This window comes from Leucopleurus acutus, assembly GCF_964270905.1.
Source record: "Leucopleurus acutus genome assembly, chromosome: 2".
Classification (NCBI taxonomy): domain Eukaryota; kingdom Metazoa; phylum Chordata; class Mammalia; order Artiodactyla; family Delphinidae; genus Leucopleurus; species Leucopleurus acutus.
The window spans coordinates 86043479-86058832 of NC_139143.1; positions in this window are offsets into that span (position 1 = coordinate 86043479).

Genomic DNA, 15354 nt, shown 5'->3' on the forward strand with positions numbered 1-15354 from the left:
GATGAGGAGCAATGACGTCATGCACAGATACATGCCCTGGAGACTCAAAAGCATATCACAGAAGCACTCCGATTTTCACTAATGAGCTTCCTTCAGTGACCTAATTTGGCTTACTATTTCATTTTGTTTCCCTCACTGTCAGTTGCTGTTAATACATATCGTTGCCTCTGCTTTCACCTTAAATAATGCTCACTAGTTTGATGAATTTTTTCCCCTTTAAATATATTTTCTCAGAAACAAAACAATATACTTTCTATTCCTTGGGAAAGAATAGGCAAATTTGGCCTCTAAAAATTTAAATTAATTAAAAATTAATTTCCCAATTAATTTCAGAACAGTAATAATCAGTTACGTAAATATAAAATAAGAAAATTAAGAATTTCTGGGAAAAATGCATTACTACTTATGCTTTCAATGTGGTATGTATATGAGGAAAAATTTTGTTGTTGAATTGGTGACAAGGAACTATAACAGATTTAACTGTAGATTAAATTAATGGTCTTGATTACTGGGAAGAACAGTGAGAAACGAAATGAAATGGATTACAAAGACGACCGTTAATTCTTTTAAGCAATGTAAATAATTTATACATTTTATATATAATGACATTTAAAATGTTTATGTCATGTGGTGTGTTTTTATCGAGGTTACTCAGAAAACTTAGATTGGTTTAATAATTTTGGTCTTAAAATGACTATATATATTTTTTCAGATTATCTTATAATGTAGAAAATAATGGTTGTATAATATTCTGGTATGTAAGTCATGGCTTTATTTTGGCTTGAACATCTGAGTTAAGTTGGTCTTCCTAAATTTTTTATACTGGTTGTACCAGTTAAATAAGGAAACATATTCAGGATGATTTCAATGTCATTGAAAAAATCATTTAAATTTATGTGTTGAAGTATATTAAATATACTAGCCAAGTACATTAAATATACTAATATCTTTAAAGAGGAATGAATACTTGTAATTCTAGAAACCGGATGACTCAATTATTCCGCTTACAATTTCTGGTAAATATTTTTAGGTGTCATCTAATATGTGATTCCATATATACGAATATATGATTCCAACATTCTCAGGTTCCAACATGTGTCAGCTTAAATTACAACTTCAAGAGTTAACTTTAATCCTTTGACTAACATTAAATTGATTTAATTAATGAATCATCTTTGGTTGCCTGAAAATTCTCTCTGTCTTTGTCCTTCCCGACTGCCTTGATTTCCTGATAGGTAGGCTGACAACAGCGCTTTCCTAGGGGAATACTGTTGTTTTCTGGGTTCACATATATTTCTATAGTTTGTAGGTTTGCGGCTGGTGCTGTGGCTATTCTTGTTTGTTCCCTTGACAAAAGTTCAGTAGCGTGGCTTGTGTTTTCACTGCTCTGACACGGCAGAATCATAACCGTAATGCTGCGCACTGCACAGCCTCTGAAACCTTCTCAATCGCCTCCTTGCTTCTCATTACACATTCATTTTTGCATGGCCCTTGCTTTTTATCACAGCAAGCACCAAAATCCAGCTTTGCACAGAAATGAAATCATTGAAAAGAATGTAGGATAATCTAATGTTGGCAGATTTTGCTATGTAAATTACACCTCAATAAAGTTTACTTTTAACAAAAAAGAACAAACAAAACCAATTGTTGACAGGATGGAGAGCACTGGAAATTCTTATTCATTTCTGGAAAGGGTATAAAAAAGTTCAACAGGTTGGAAAAAAATTTGGCAGCATCAGCTGAGGGTCATACATACACAGTTATATGCTGTGGCCCAGAAATCGTACTTTTAGCTGTGCTACACCTTTGACCTGTACTCTCCAATATGATAGGTACAAGCCACACGTAGCTACTGAACACTTGAAAGTTGCTAGGGCCACAGGTTGTAATGATAATATTTTGATGTACTATGTCTCCTAAAACATTAAAATAGATTAAACTAGAAAATTCAAAATTCCTTGTGACAGGTTTGAAAACTAAAAAGGGAAACGTCGCTAAAATGAAGTCGGGAGACCAGAAGTGGGAGCTCCCATGGGGTACCACTCAAGTTCAAAGACAGGAAGTATCGTCAATTATAGACCCAAACAGAAGAAGCATCAATAGGAAAGAATCATCGATTATAGGCCCCAACAGAAAAACATGTACGTTGCATCTCCTGCAAGAAATCAGCAGCTTGGCAATGAGAAACCCTCATCACCCTGAACTTTCACTTTTCTGCAATGGGCTTGGGTTCACAACAACCTCCCTCAGCTTCCTCCTCTTTCTCTGTAAAGTAAGGTTCCTTCCTGTCCTTTGTTTGTGGGACTTGCCTATGGTTTTTGCTATAACTTGCTTGTCCTGAATTGCAATTCTTCCGCTATTCCTGAATAAACCCTTTTTGCTGGAAAAAAACAAAAAAACCCCAACTTTTATATATTTTTATATTTATAAATTTTTTACATTTCTTTTGCTTCTTTGTGTTTGGCTGCGTTTGGTCTCCGTTGCTGGGCAAGGGCTTTCTCTAGTTGCAGTGATTGGGGCCTACTCTTCGTCATGGTGGCTTCTCTTGTTGCGGAGCCTGTGCTCTCGGCGCGCAGGTGTCAGTAGTTGTGGCATTAGGGCTCAGTAGTTGTGGCTCCTGGGTTTTAGAGCATAGGCCCAGTAGCTGGGCTACACGGGCTTAGCTGCTGCTCAACACCAGGGCTCGACCCCGTGTCCCCTGCCTTCGCAGGCAGATTCTGAATCAATGCGCAACCAGGGAAGCCCCCAAAAGTATTATTTTTAAAGTCAACACTGGCATTATTCTGCTGGAATGGGATGCCCTAGAAAAATGTGTATATTCACCAAAAGTCACAAAAAAATGTTCGTACCATTTCAGAATATCCTCAACTGGAAACAAGTAAAATGTCCAACAGTAGAAAACTATGGAGAGTTATATTCTTACAAGGAATACACACAGAGACAAAGAAGTACGTGAAAAAAAGGGTTAAATTTCATAGACATAATGTTGAGTAAAAGAAGTCAGACCCATGCCCCTCCAGGCCCCCAAAGCCAGTGCATGCCCTGTGATCCAATTTATGTGAAAGTAACAGGCAGAGAGGTTGGGAGGGGTATGTGCGTGATTCCTCTGAGCTCTTGCATGGGAAGAGTCATGAGGAAGCCTTTTGTGGTCTGGTCATTTTCCATACCTTAGTTATTCAGGTTGCTTCATCAGTTATTCACGTTGGTGTACACTGGTAATGGTTGGGGAACTGTACACTCTTTGTACTTTATGCATATTATGCCTCAGTTTTTAAAATTTAATGCCACTTGGTTATTGTTAAAGTGATGTTGATACTTTTTCTTCGGCTTTGTCCTGAGCTAGGAGGAAAAGTAAGTTCAAAGTAGTTACTGGAATACTTTTGCTATCCTCAGATTTCTGGCTTCCCTTCAGTATCGGATGTCTGACTACTTCTTCTATGTTGCTCACAACCATGACCCTAAGCTGACATTCCACTGTTCATACTGCGGCAAAGACAGAAGCAAGTGTTCATGATCAAATCTTGCTCTGTTAAGAATCAATATGAGTCAAGGAAGGGGGAGGGTATATGAAATTGAGAAATTCTGATGAGGAAAGTAGTTCAATTAGGCTTAAGTAACTCAGAGGTGCCAAAGGGAGGACACTGGCAGGTCGTCCACAAAGAAAAGCCGCCACATTCACGTCACCACTAAACTCTGAAGAATTTTTGGAGCCTCCGCACATAGCCAAAAGCGTTTACCTGATTAGTTTGGAACGTCACGAGATTAACCCGTCCAGACTAGGTGTTTGATGGCTTTCAGCTAACTGTTCCTCAAGGAAAGGGAAAACTCCCCTTTGTCAGGCTTTGTGTGTGTGTGTGTGAGTGTGTGTGTGTGTGTGTGTTTCCTCTCTTCTCACTTTTGGCTCTTTTATAAATCCTGTCTTTTTTAATGACAACATCCTAATAACTGTCTCCCATTTTTATTAGGAACCACATGAGCTAACTCATTCAAAGTATCTTTGCTACTTGAAGTAAGTCAGAAAAACGAAAACAAATATCGTAGATTAATGCATATATGTGGATCCTAGACAAATGGTTCTGATGAACCGGTAGACAATCTCTTGCACATGTATTTATAGCAACAGCTTTTCACAGATAGTCAGACATACATTTAGTATTATAAGAAAAGTGCAAGTATGTACCAGTGACATGTCTCTTTGGTTGTTGTTGTTTGAAGAAATCAAAGGAAGAAAATAGAATTTACCTGGAAGTTGTAGATTTCCTCCTTCAGTTATGACCGGGTGTTTGTAGCAAGCTGGCATTAACTCTGAAAACGACTAAGTCAAGTGTGGATTAAAGGAATTCTGTTTGAAGGCTTTGGAGAAATGCAGCTGGGACCCACAGGATCAGCTCCAGAAAGAGAGAAGCTCACTGGAACGAACCTAATTCTCTACCTTTTCCCCTTAGGCCCAAAGGGCACTTGTGCGAAATCCCGGCTCCCGCGGCTTCTGGGAGCTGAGGAGTCAGCGGGGGCGACCCCTGCACTCGGGGGCAGCAGTGGATCCGAGGACTCTGCGGTCGGTGCGGGATCCCAAAGGCCGACTGTGGGAGGCTCGGGGGTCCTCCCTTCGGGGCAGGCTCGGAGCCCTAAAAGCAGGCCCTCTCGGAAGCCGCAGTCTCCTTGCCTGAGAGGTCTTGGGGCTTCAAGGTTCATTCTTCAGTATAAAAAGTTGGTGACTAGGATAGTGGTGGCAGGACCTGTGGATTTCAGGGATGTGTCACTGAACCCTAGCACCCGCCGTGTTTACGTAGTGTAGTGGTTATCACGTTCGCCTCACACGCGAAAGGTCCCCGGTTCGAAACCGGGCGGAAACAAACGTTCTTCCTTTCTGAGACTTTTACCTTCCCTTTCAAAAAAGCAAAACGGCCGAAAGGCAGCGGCTGAGGCAGCGGGCGCAGCTGCATTTTCCATCCCCAAGGTACAGGCCAGGAGTTCCGTTGCTGCCTGAGAGCCTGCTCAGCGCTAGGAGCCAGCCCTCCTTTCTCCGCTCTGAGTCACTGCGGAGTCCAGGCCACAGCCAGCTGACCCAAGTGCGCAGAGGACAAGGCTGACTTCGGCTCATTTTTACATCCGGAAATCCCCTCACCTCCTAAGCAGGCGCCTAAATCTCTTGCACATGTTCACGCGAGTTATGTCTCTGGAAACCAAGGAGTTCATCCCTGGCTTGGCTTCACACAAGTTCATCCCTTCACACTTGGCTTTCCCCCACCTCGCCACACTTACGCAAGTTTGATTTGCGTGACGGAACAAAAGAGACCGAACCCAACTGTGCACCGGGGACTCGAGCCAAAGACACAGAAATGAACAATGTCAGGCTCCACGAACTGAGCTGGTCGCGGAGGGGAAGGAGCCCGTACCGGTGCCATTAACCAGGAGAGCCCCCAGAGCCAGGGCAGACATCAGGAAGTGGACGGATCCGCCCATCACCTGCTGACATCGCAGTCGGCACCTGACTCAAGAGAAAACCGAGGTTCAGAAAGAGAGGATGACCTTGGCTCGGCAGCACAGAGCACTGAAGCTAGACCAGGACGGACGTTGTGTCCTGTCTCAGAGCCCACAGCGTCGCCCAAGACTGCAGATGTGAAGAGTGATGAGCAGTCGGGCAAGGGCTGGGCGCCTTGCACAGCTGCATTCAGCCCTGGGCTTCTGGGAGATCTCCGTTCCTGCTCTCCGGGTCTCTGAAGTGTAATCTTTACTTTTACAATTTTCATCTGGAGATGCTAAGTCGAGGCCCCTCAATGGTTCCCTGGTGGTCTAGTGGCTAGGATTCGGCGCTTTCACCGCTGCGGCCCGGGTTCGATTCCCGGTCAGGGAATCCTGTTTTCTTTTTCTTTTCCTTTTTTTTCCCCTTCAGCATCACCACTGGCAGGAGTCTTCCTCTTCCTGCCCCGACCAGAGCTGTGTTTTATTTCAAGGTTCAGATGCAGAAGAGCTTCTGCACTGAGTCCCCAAATGCCGGTGAGTCCCGGCCTCAGGGTCCTTGACATCGTGCAGGCTGGAGGAGGTGAGATGTAATGAACAGCCTGGGCTGGCCAGCTCTCACCTCGGCTCTTTTCTCCCTGCATGTTACAAACCCGGAGACTTATTTACAGAGTTTTCATCCCAAGAGCATCGGGGACTCGAGTTCCAAAAATTCATTAAAAACCAAAACCAAAACCCTTTGAAACATACAAAAAAGTTGCAAGAGTAATAACATCGTATATTCTATACGTAAGTGCACAGTGAACATTTTCCCACGTTGGGTTTCTCACTCTCTCTCCGTATATAAGAATGGTGACACCACATGAGAGTTCCTTGCAGACATCTCCACTCAAGATTGCTCCTTTCGTTTGGCGTGTCTCTCAAAGCCAGCTTCTGTGGGACTTGTCCTCCAAGACCAGGGGAAGCCTTTGTCCTCGCGGGGACTCCCCCTTGCCCTTTCAGGAACCTGAAATCCGTTCTCTTCAGGCTGTAGAGAAGCTTCAGGAGGAGTTTTATTCAGCTCCCCACGAAGTGCAGGCCAGGCATGTTCTGTGCTAGTAGGAATCCTCCCGGACCGGCTGCCCTCCGGTATCCTCCCTTGGCGGGCAGTGGGGTCTTGGGTCAGCCTGAGCGCTGGAACCGCCTACCTCGGGAAAGGCCCTTCAGGGAAGTGCAGCTGCCCCTTCGCTGTTGCCTGGATCTCTGTGCCCTGCAGGGAGCGTAAAGGGTTCTGATAGGACACAAAGGTGACGAATCCTTCCCTGTAGTGAGTGGGAGGATGAGAGGAGCAGATGGGAAATGCGTCAAAGGGAGGGGGAGTATTCTCAAGTGCTTGTCAGAATTGTCTGCATGGGTGGCTGCCCTATGATAATAGTGCTTAGTGTTGTCTTTTCCTGACCTTGACCCAGTCTCAGGTCCAGTGTGATTAACTGCTCTAAACCGTCCTTTCTTCCGAGGCTTTGGAACTGGTACCATTTCCTGCGAGAAAGGTGGCACATCCTAGGAATTAGTATGTGTCTACTCCACAGAGTCCAGAAGAGTCACGTGCTGCTGTCTCTGTGGCGCAGTGGGTTAGCGCGTTCGGCTGTTAATCGGAAGCATTGTGGTTCGAGCCCACCCAGGGACGGTGGGAGAGGTTTTAGAACCCATTCAGCGTTTTCCGTGTTGATTAGCATTCCCGGTGTTCCATGCTGATTATTACCTGTACATCTGCTCCCACAAAGTTTACGGAACTGCCTTTGGGGTCCTGTCCACCTCACGACTGCTGCCAGTCTTGGCCCACACTCCCCTTCCCAGCTCTATTTTCTGTCGTCTCTATTGGACTCTATACTTGCCTAACTTACGGCCTCCTGAAAGAGATCCAGGAATCCACGGTCTGGTGGGATAGTCTTTATTCGGCCAAGTCTATAGACTTGGACAAGAAAGTCATATTTTATGTGTCTTAAACTTTTCATCTGTGAACATTAGTAATTGTTCTATGAATGATGTTAGCAGTGAACTCATCAGCATAATTCTCTTCCGCATTATTTTTGATAAAGGGCTTTCTTCCCCGGTTTTGTATTACTTGGTCTCATGGTTTCACGATGATGAATATGCTGCAACCATCATTATTGTACACACACCTCTGACCACTCGTGCAGGTGTTTCCATAGCGTAGAGAACTGGAAGTGCAAGTGCTACCTTTAGTGTTTCTATGCTTCTAATGTTGGTAAATCCTTCAAATTTTCCTTCCACAGAAGTGGGACTGAATCATATTCCAGTTTATTTTCCAGTCTTTCAATATCCCTTTCTTCATTTACTTGCCAACACAGCAATCTTTCTATACATCTCTCTATGATAGTCTAACTAATAAAGGGAGCAGTGCCCTCCCGACATAACTAAGGGGAAGGACAACAGAAGGACATTGTGACCATTACACAGAGATATTCTATTGCATATGTTCGAAAGCTAAACATTCAATATTTTTAAAATCCTCCAATAACTGTAATTGTTTTCTCTGCTGACCTAGTCAACAGGGTCCAGAGAAGAGTGCCCAGAATGACCTCTTTGATAACATCCTGCCAAGCAACTTATCCAAAGAGAAGAATCTCGCTGATCCCAGAGGTTTTATCCTTCTCACCTTTTCTCTATTTTTTATAAATTTTGCTTATACTTTTAATTTGATGAAAACAATCTAATGCCTGTCCTTCCTCCTATAAATTGGGGAATTAGCATGGGAGTAAGTGTTTCTGTGTTATTCCTTGTCAGTTTTTTGTTTGTTTCTTTGTTTCTGTGTTTTTTTGGCTGTGACTATAAAAATTAGCCCATCTAAGACACATCGTGGGAGCCAACAGAATCCTGCCCCCCCCACAGGTTCCTGCTTCCGACCTGGACCCTTAGAGTTATTAGCTCATGTTTGCTCTGTTCTGTTAAATCTCATGTGCAGAAATTGAGCATTTTGGCTTTTTCATACTGTGTGGTTACTGGACAAGGATTTTCTCTCTCTCCGTCTCATTTGTGCATCACTAATTTCTTCTCTCAGTGCGGGATTCTGGTTTTAATTTTAGGAAGTGAACTTCTGGGGATAATCCCTGTTGGGTGGTGGTTTACAGGGATCTATTCCCTGTTAGGTAGAAGATGACAGCTAATCTGGATCATGAGTCTTTTTTGTTTGATGCTTGTCCTGAGGATTCTGGTATTTCCTGGTATGTGACACCGCAGCAGTGAGAAGCTGTCCACCTCTTGTCTTTCCACTATTTGGTAAAAACCACATGGGCCAATGCAGTCCTTGTCAATAACTGCAAAAGTGTAGGAGCTACAATAAGGATGATCTTAATATGCAATGGTTCCCTCAAAAGGAGCTCCACAGTAATAAGGGGATTAATACAGCAAGAATATAGATTTTTTAGCATGGAATACGCAGCTTTCTTTTCATTGGTATACTCTAGATTCTAAATAACTGAAAAAATTCAAACAAATGTCCTTTAGAGACTGCTTACATCACACTACAGAAAGCAGGGGAAAGACACATCAGTACAAACAAGCAACAAAGTCAGCAACATGAGCACTTGTGGCAACCGTACAAGTCAAGATTTAAACCTTCCGGAACTGTAAGCCAGTTCAGTCCTTAATACAGATGGATAAGGAGCAATGACGTCATGCACAGATACATGCCCTGGAGACTCAAAAGCATATCACAGAAGTACTCCGATTTTCATTAATGAGCTTCCTCCAAGGACCTAATGTGGCTGACTCATTTCATTTTGTTTCCCTCACTGTCAGTTGCTGTTAGTACATATCATTGCCTCTGCTTTCACCTTACATAATGGCCACTAGTTTGGTGAATTTTTTCCCCTTTAAATATATTTTCTCAGAAACAAAACAATATACTTTCTCTTCCTTGGGAGAGAATAGACAAATTGGGCCTCTAAAAATTTAAATTAATTAAAAATTAATTCCGCAATTAATTTCAGAAATGTAATAATCACTTATATAAATTTAAAATAAGAAAATTAAGAATTTCTGGGAAAAATGCATTACTACTTATACTTTCAGTGTGATACTTTTATAAGGAAAAATTTTGTTGTTGAATTGGTGACAAGGAACAATAAAAGATTTAGCTGTAGATTAAATTAATGGTCTTGATTACTGGGAAGAACAGTGAGAAATGAAATGAAATTTTTTACAAAGATGACCCTTAATACTTTTAAGTAATTGAAATAATTTATACATTTTATATATTATGACATTTAAAATGTTTATGTCCTGTTGTGTGTTTTTATCGAGGTTACTCAGAAAACTTAGATTGGTTTAATAATTTTTGTCTAAAAATGACTATATATATATTTTCTGATTATCTTATAATGTAGAAAAAAATGGTGGTATAACATTCTGGTATGTAGGTCTTGGCTTTATTTTGTCTTGAACATCTGAGTTAAGTTGGTCTTCCTAAATTTCTTATACTGGTTGTACTGGTTAAATAAGAAAACATATTCAGTAAGATTTCAACATTTAATCATTTAAATTTATGTGTTGAAGTATATTAAATATACTAGTCAAGTACATTAAATATACTAATATCTTTAAAGAGGAATGAATACTTGTAATTCTAGACACCAGATGAATCAATTATTCCACTTACAATTTCTGGTAAATATTTTTAGGTGTCATATAATATGTGATTCCATATATATGAATATATGATTCCAACCTTCTCAGGTTCCAACATGTGTCAGCTTAAATTACAAATTCAAGAAGAAGAAGCATCAATAGGAAAGAATCATGGATTACAGGTCCCAACAGAAAAACATGCACGTTGCATCTCCTGCAAGAAATCAGCAACTTGGCAATGAGAAACTGTCATCACCCTGAACTTTCACTTTTCTCCAATGGGCTTGGGTTCACAACAACCTCCCTCAGCTTCCTCCTCTTTCTCTGTAAAGTAAGCTTCTTTCCTGTCCTTTGTTTGTGGGACTTGCCTATGGCTTTTGCTATAGCTTGCTTGTCCTGAATTGCAATTCTTCCGCTATTCCTGAATAAACCCTTTTTGCTGGAAAAAAACAAAACACAAGCCCCCCACAACTTTTATATATTTTTATATTTATAAATTTTTTATATTTAATTTGCTTATTTGTTTTTGGCTGTGATGGGTCTCCATTGCTGGGCGAGGGCTTTCTCTAGTTGCAGTGGTTGGGGCTACTTTTCATCGTGGTGGCTTCTCTTGTTGTGGAGCATGGGCTCTTGGCGTGCAGGCGTCAGTAGTTGTTGCATGAGGGCTCAGTCGTTGTGGCTCACTGCCTCTACAGTGTAGGCTCAGTAGCTGGGGTGCACGGGCTTAGTTGTTACACAGCACGTGGGATCTTCCCGGACCAGGGCTCGACCCCGTGTCCCCTGCCTTGGCAGATGGATTCTTAAACAATGCACAACCAGGGAAGCCCCCAAAAGTATTATTTTTAAACTTTACAGTGGCATTATTCTGCTGGAATGGGGTGCCGTAGAAAAATGAGTATGTCCACCAGAAGTCACACACAAAAAAAATGTTCGTACCATTTCAGAATATCCTCAACTGGAAACAACTGAAATGTCCAACAGTAGAAAAGTATGTAGAGTTATATTCTTACAAGGACTACACAGAGAGACAAAGAAGTACGTGAAAAAAAGGGTTAAATTTCATAGACATAATGTTGAGTGAAAGAAGTAAGACCCATGCCCCTCCAGGCCCCCAAACCCAGTGCATGCCCTGTGATCCAATTTATGTGAAAGTAACAGGCAGAGAGGTTGGGAGGGGTATGTGCGTGATTACTCTGAACTCTCCCATGGGAAGAGTCATGAGGAAACCTCTTGTGGTCTGGTAATTTTCCATACCTTAGTTATTCAGGTTGCTTCATCAGTTATTCACGTTGGTGTACACTGGTAATGGTTTGGGAACTGTACACTTTGTACTTCATGAATATTATGCCTAAGTTTTTAAAAGTTTAATGCCACTTGGTTATTGTTAAAGTGATGTTGATACTTTTTCATCGGCTTTGTCCTGGCCTAGGAGGAAAAGTAAGTTCAAAGTAGTTACTGGGATATTTTTGTTGTCCTCAGATTTCTGGCTTCCCTTCAGTATCGGATGTCTGACTACTTCTTCTATGTTGCTCACAACCATGACCCTAAGCTGACATTCCACTGTTCATACTGCGGCAAAGACAGAAGCAAGTGTTCATGATCAAATCTTGCTCTGTTAAGAATCAATATGAGTCAAGGAAGGGGGAGGGTATATGAAATTGAGAAATTCTGATGAGGAAAGTAGTTCAATTAGGCTTAAGTAACTCAGAGGTGCCAAAGGGAGGACACTGGCAGGTCGTCCACAAAGAAAAGCCGCCACATTCACGTCACCACTAAACTCTGAAGAATTTTTGGAGCCTCCGCACATAGCCAAAGCGTTTACCTGATTAGTTTGGAACGTCACGAGATTAACCCGTCCAGACTAGGTGTTTGATGGCTTTCAGCTAACTGTTCCTCAAGGAAAGGGAAAACTCCCCTCTCTCAGGCTTTGTGTGTGTGTGTGTGTGAGTGTGTGTGTGTGTGTGTTTCCTCTCTTCTCACTTTTGGCTCTTTTATAAATCCTGTCTTTTTTAATGACAACATCCTAATAACTGTCTCCCATTTTTATTAGGAACCACATGAGCTAACTCATTCAAAATCACTTTACTACTTGTAGTAAGTCAGAAAGTGGAAAACAAATATCGAATATTAACGCATATATGTGGAACCTCGAAAAATGGTTCAGATGAACCGGTTTGCAGCACAGAAAGAGAGACACAGCTGTAGAGAACAAACATATGGACACCAACGCGGGGAAAGTGGCAGAGGGGTTCGTGGTGGTGGGGTGAATTGGGAGATTGGGATTGACATATATACACTAATATGTATAAAATTACTAATAAGAACCTGCTGTATAAAAAATAAACAAAATTCAAAAATAATCTTCTTTACTACTAATGTTGAAGTATGATTTTCATATTCACATCTGTATACACTCTATTGGGAGCTTTGAAATGTATTCTTGGGTGGAGACTGCCATGGAAAGGGAAAGTTTAGGCCTTCAATTGTTGGAAGATAGGTCCTTCTTAGTCTTTCAATAGTTTCCAGTTAGTATGTGTTAAACAAGCTCATCGTCATTCTCTCTGCGTCTAACGTCGTGGCTTCTCCAAAGGTCCTGTTTCCACTTTCTCCTCTTCTTCTTTTTCATTTCATTAATTACTTTGGTGAGTTTTGTAGGCCTACCTTTCAATCTTCTTTTTCTTTTGAAATCTTGGAGGTTGAACAAGGAAGGGATGCAAATCTCAGTGAAGTTTTCTCAGTTACCCGTGAGCATGGTGGCCAAGGGGAAGGGCTCTGGAGGCAAAGTGCCTGGGTCTGAGTGCTGGCTCTCACTGTCACGGGGGTGAGACCCTGAAAAGGTTAGCTAAGCTTTTCAGTGCCTCGGTGTTCTCATCTGCAACAAGGGGTATAAAGTCCTACGCTGTCCCCTAGGGTTGTTATGTGGACTTAGGAAGTTATTCCACAGTAAAGCACTGGGGAACACTGCTGCTCACCCAGTAAAGCTCGAGAAAGCTGCTGTTATCCTTATATTGTGACGTCTTTTATTTCCCCTTCTAACTGTACCAGTGCTGACCTTCAACATTCCCCAGAACAAATTACGATTGTTTAAATGTTCAGCTGACCTCTTCTCCCTCATATTAGTGACCTGCCTCTGGAAAACTGGCTGGTTTGGATGGTGATCTAACTGGTGATCTAAAGGCAGTGGGGCACTGCATCCAGCTTCATCAGATTCTTGGACCTTGGGCAGGCATGACGATTGTTTAGCTCACGGTAGACAATCTCTTGCACATGTTTCTATAGCAAGAGCTTTTCACAGATAGTCAGACATACCTTTAGCATTAAAAGAAAAGTGCAAATATGTACCAGTGACATGTCTCTTTGGTTGTTGTTGTTTGAAGAAATCAAAGGAAGAAAATAGAATTTACCTGGAAGTTGTAGATTTCCTCCTTCAGTTATGACGGGGTGTTTGTAGCAAGCTGGCATTCACCCTGAAAACGACTAAGTCAAGTGTGGATTAAAGGAATTCTGTTTGAAGCCTTTGGAGACATGCAGCTGGGACCCACAGGATCAGCTCCAGAGAGAGAGAAGCTCACTGGAATGAACCTAATTCTCTACCTTTTCCCCTCAGGCCCAAAGAGCACTTGCGCGAACCCCCGGCTCCTGCGGCTTCTGGGAGCTGAGGAGTCAGCGGGGGCGATCCCTGCACTCGGGGGCAGGTGTGGATCCGAGGACTCTGCGGTCGGTGCGGGAGCCCAAAGGCCGACTGTGGGAGGCTCGGGGGGTCCTCCCTTCGGGGCAGGCTCGGAGCCCTAAAAGCAGGGCCTCTCGGAAGCTGCAGACTGTTGCCTGAGAGGTCTTGGGGCTTCAAGGTTCATTCTTCGGTTTGAAAAGTTGGCGACTAGGATAGTGGTGGCAGGACCTACGGATTTCAGGGATGTGTCACTGAGCTGTAACACCCGCTGTGTTTCCGTAGTGTAGCGGTTATCACGTTCGCCTCACACGCGAAAGGTCCCCGGTTCGAAACCGGGCGGAAACAACTTCTCTTCCTTTCTGAAACTTTTACCTTCCCTTTCAAAAACTTGAAAATTCAAAATTCCTTGTGACAGGTTTGAAAAGTAATAAAGGGAAATGTCACTAAAATGAAGTCGGGAGACCAGAAGTGGGAGCTCTTATGGGGTAGCACTCAAGTCCAAAGATAGGAACTATCGTCAGTTACAGACCCAAACAGAGGAAGCATCAATAGGAAAGAATCATGGATTACAGGCCCCAACAGAAAAACATGCACGTTGCATCTCCTGCAAGAAATCAGCAACTTCGCAATGAGAAACCGTCATCACCCTGAATTTTCGCTTTTCTTCAAAGGGCTTGGTTTCAAAACAACCTCTGTCAGCTTCCTCCTCTTTCTCTGTAAAGTAAGGTTCCTTCCTGTCCTTTGTTTGTGGGACTTGCCTATGGCTTTTGCTATAGCTTGCTTATCCTGAATTGCAATTCTTCCGCTTCCTAAATAAACCATTTTTGCTGGGAAAAAACAACAAAAAAAACCGCCGAAACTTTTATATATTTTTATATTTATAAATTTTTTACATTTATTTTGCTTCTTTGTTTTTGGTTGCATTAGGTATCCTTTGCAGCAAGGGCTTTCTCTAGTTGCAATGATTGGGGCCTACTCTTCATCATGGTGGCTTCTCTTGTTGCGGAGCATGGGCTCTCGGCACGCAGGTGTCAGTAGTTGTGGCATGAGGGCTCAGTAGTTGTGACTCACGGGTTGTAGAGCATAGGCTCAGTAGCTGGGGTGCACGGGCTTAGTTGCTGCACAATATGTGGGATCTTCCCAGACCAGGGCTCGAACCCGTGTCCCCTGCCTTGCCAGGTGGATTATTAACCAATGCGCAACCAGGGAAGCCCCCAAAAGTATTACTTTTAAAGTCAACACTGGCATTATTCTGCTGTAATATGGTGACCTAGAAAAATGTGTATGTCCACCAAAAGTCACAAAGAAATGTTCGTACCATTTCAGAATATCCTCAACTGGAAACAACTGAAATGTCCAATAGTAGAAAACTATGTAGAGTTATATTCTTACAAGGACTACACACAGAGACAAAGAACTACGTGGAAAATAAGTTTAAGTTTCATAGACCTAATGTTGAGTGAAAGAAGTCAGACCCATGCCCCTCCAGGCCCCCAAACCCAGTGAATGCCATGTGAGCCAATTAATGTGAAAGTAACAGGCAGAGAGGTTGGGAGGGGTATGTGTGTGATTACTCTGAGCTCTTGCATGGGAAG